Source organism: Arachis hypogaea, chromosome 19 (assembly GCF_003086295.3).
Source record: "Arachis hypogaea cultivar Tifrunner chromosome 19, arahy.Tifrunner.gnm2.J5K5, whole genome shotgun sequence".
NCBI classification, from domain to species: domain Eukaryota; kingdom Viridiplantae; phylum Streptophyta; class Magnoliopsida; order Fabales; family Fabaceae; genus Arachis; species Arachis hypogaea.
Genome location: NC_092054.1, coordinates 36,498,846 through 36,502,512, shown reverse-complemented (window position 1 = coordinate 36,502,512; position 3,667 = coordinate 36,498,846). Strand labels below are relative to the sequence as shown.

At 40.4% G+C, this 3,667-nt stretch overlaps 1 non-coding gene across 1 annotated transcript; it reads left to right on the top strand.

Moving 5' to 3' along the window:
• Positions 1-1,290: 1,290 nt before the first annotated feature.
• Positions 1,291-1,394, top strand: LOC112780913 (small nucleolar RNA R71). The gene has a single exon (XR_003191720.1). It is a non-coding gene; the product is annotated as a small nucleolar RNA R71 (small nucleolar RNA).
• The last annotated feature ends 2,273 nt before the right edge of the window (positions 1,395-3,667 follow it).

The window sequence follows — 3,667 nt, the reverse complement described above, 5'->3', positions numbered from 1 at the left end:
AATCCTCTATCAATTTTTGTTCCCCCTATGATGCAGGGGATATGAAAACTTCCTGGGTCTGTTTTCTTAGAAACTGTGTCCTTCTTGATGAGGGCACTGCATTCTTTGTTCATTGTTACCGTTTGTCCTCCCTTCAAAACTCTTTTCTTGCTCAACAATTCTTTTAAATACTTGATATGTGTAGGCATTTGCTGGAGAATCTCAAGAAAGGGAATATTAATATGGAGAGACTTAAATGTCTCTAAAAACCTTGAATAGGTTTTCCCTTTTTCTCCTCCTCCTAACCTCTGAGGAAATGGTGCTTTTGGTTGATATGCTTCTATCATGCCTTTTTGCAGTTCCTTGGCTTGCTCCGTTTCACTTTCCTGCTTAGCTTCTTCCACACTTTCCTTCAAGATTTCTGGCTCCTGTTTTGAGGGTCTGATTCCTTCTTCTTCTGAGATTTCCTTCAATATAGTGATGGCTTTGCAGTCTTCCCATCTCACTCCCTTTTGTTCCCCTTTAGGATTTTTTTCCGTGTCACTAGGGAACACTGCTGTGGACTTGGGGGCTTGTTGGGATAGCTCTCCTACTTGAGACTCCATCCTCTTTAGTCTTTCACCATGGTCCCTTAAGGTAGATCTCACCTCATCCCTAAAGCTTTTCAACTCACTTACATCCTGACCCATGTTTGCCAGCCTTCCTTCTATCCTGTTTAATTGATCTTGAAATTGTTGGTTCGGATTAGGTTGGGTAGGTTGATTATTTTGGCCATGATATGATGGTTGGGAGTAAGTGTTTTGTGTGGCTTGGTATGATCTTTGGTTGGAGTTTTGGTATGTGGACTTGTTATGTTGGTTTTGCTGGTTTCCCCACCCAAAGTTTGGGTGGTTTTTCCACCCTGGGTTGTAAGTGTTGGAATGTGGATCATATGGTTGCCTTTGTTGATTTCCTACATAATTGGCCTCTTCCCAATCACCTCCTTCAGTGCTTTCTTCCTCTTGATCTTGTGTGTGTATCGCAGCCACTTGCTTTGTTTCTAATTTCCTGGTGAGCTCTGCTAGTTGCTTAGCAAACACCTTGTTTTGGGCTAGGATTGTATCAACATGGTTCAGCTCCATGACTCCCTTAGTGTTGTGTCTCTCTGATGCATAGTAGTACTCATTCTCAGCCACTGTCTCAATCACTTCAATGGCTTCTTCCACAGTCTTTTTCCTGTTCAATGAACCTCCTGATGAATGGTCTACAGCCTTCCTTGATTCATAAGAGAGTCCATCATAGAAAATATGCAATTGCACCCAGTCATGGAACATGTCTAGTGGGCATTTCCTTGTCAAATCCTTGAATCTCTCCCATGCCTCGTAGAGAGTTTCACCATCTTGTTGTCTAAAAGTCTGAACCTCAGATCGAAGCCTATTGACCTTTTGTGGGGGGTAGAAACGTGCCAGAAACTTGCTTTCCACCTCATCCCATGTTGTTAGGCTCCCCCTTGGGAATGATTCCAGCCACTTAGCTGCCTTGTCCCTAAGTGAAAATGGGAACAAAAGCAGTTTATAGGCATCTTCCTGGACTCCATTGGACTTCACAGTGTCGCAAATTCTCAGGAATTTTGTGAGGTGTTGGTTTGGATCTTCATTAGCACTCCCACCAAATGAACAATGATTCTCCACAAGTGATATTAGCTGTGGTTTGAGCTCAAAATTGTTGGCCTGAATGGGTGGTTTCTGAATGCTGCCACCACAATTCCCAGAGGTTGGGTTTATGTATGAACTAAGAACCCTCCTCTCAGGAATGGCATTGTTTCCATCAGCTCTCTCATGGTTGTGAACTTCTCTATCCATGTTGAGATCTAGAGCTTCCTCAAAATTGTCCTCAGATTCTCCTTCAGATTCTTCTTCTCCCAGTACTCTCTTCCCTCTTGCTTCCCTTCTAAGTCTATGAAGGGTCCTCTCTGGTTCGGTATATGGGGGAGTTGATGTCTCTCCTCTCCTACCTGTCATACAAGAACACCGCACAGGCAACAAACAATTGAAATACTCTTGGTTAATGGAAGAGTATGGTTAGAGTAGTTGAGGAATTAATTCAAATAGTTAGTGAGTCAGTGAGTTAGTTGCTTAAATTTAAAGGCATAAAGAAAGAAAGCATGTAACAGAGTGCAGAAATTAAAATTCAACAAGTAACTTGAACTGAATTAACAAAGCAAGAAAAATGCTCAATCTAGTTAACTTCCAATTTGAGAATTGTCAATCGAAAACCAATCCCCGGCAACGGCGCCATAAACTTGATGCGCATAAACTTGTTATGCTACGATTTAGGAAATTGCACGATCGGCAAAATTCCTTTCGGCAAGTGCACCGGTTATCGTCAAGTAAAAACTCACAATAGAGTGAGGTCGAATCCCACAAGGATTGGTTGAGTGAGCAATTCGGATTAGAAGTATGTTCTAGTTGAGCGGAATCAAGATTTAGATGAGAATTGCGGAATGTAAAATTGCATGAATTAAAGAGCGAGAAGCTAAATTGCTGAAATTAAAAGGGATGGGGGTGATTGCATGAATTTAATTGCAAAATGTAAAGAGAAAGTGGTAAATCAGAAATGGGGAATTCATTGGGTTGTAGGAGATATTGAGATCTCCGAATCAAAACATGTTTATCTCTTCCTCAACCAATGCGTTCATTGAATTTTGCTTGGCAATCTTATATGATTGGATCCCAATCCCTTGGTTCACCAATTCTCTCTAAAAACAAACAAATTCCCAATCCCTTGGTTTAAATGTTCATAAGAAGAGATGATGCTTGATCACTGATTATACCACACAGTTTCATGAACCACAATTTGGTAGGATTACATGTCACAATATCCATCCAAACCCCAATCCAATTCACTGTGAGAAAGCTTCTCTAGCATGAATCCTCCATTTCTTTCCCAAGGTTCCGAAGGATTCCAATTATGGGTAGTTTCTTTCCCAAGACAACTACCCAATGGAATTAGATCGAGAAGCTTTCTAACAAAATTCAAGAGAAAAGATTGAAGAAGAAGATAAACTATTATTGATTCATTGAATTACAATAGAGCTCCCTAACCCAATGAAAGGGGGTTTAGTGAGTCATAGCTCTGAATTCAATTACAAAGATATGAAAACTAGCCAAATGAAAAGATCAAAAAGTCCTTCCTAACTTAAATTCTATCCTATTTATACACTTTCTATATTGAGCTTCTGTTGTGTTTCTTGGGCTTTGAGGCCTCTCCCTGCTTTCCTTTTGCTTTGGGTTTATGATCCATAATCTTGATGAGGCTGCTGATCCAAATTCTGTAACATTCATTGAGCCAACTTAGTGATAATCAAATAATGACACATGACTCAACAAATTGAAATTTCAGACTCATCAATCCTTCAGGCCCAATCCCATAAACCATGATATTCAATTGGGTTTCATACCAGAGTAAGTTTAAGTTAATGTTTGTGCTCAAATACTAACTTAAACCGCAATATTTTTGGCCCAGAAACCTTTTCCAAGAGTGGCGTTTAAGTTGCAGTTTAAGCTTAAACTGCAGCTTAAACGCCAGACACTTCCAGTGACGCCTTTTGTGGAAGCACGTTTAAGCTTCAGTTTTAGGTTAAACTGAAGCTTAAACGTGGAAATGGAAGAAGGCAGCCCTGGAGGGTCACTTAGTCGAACACGTTTAA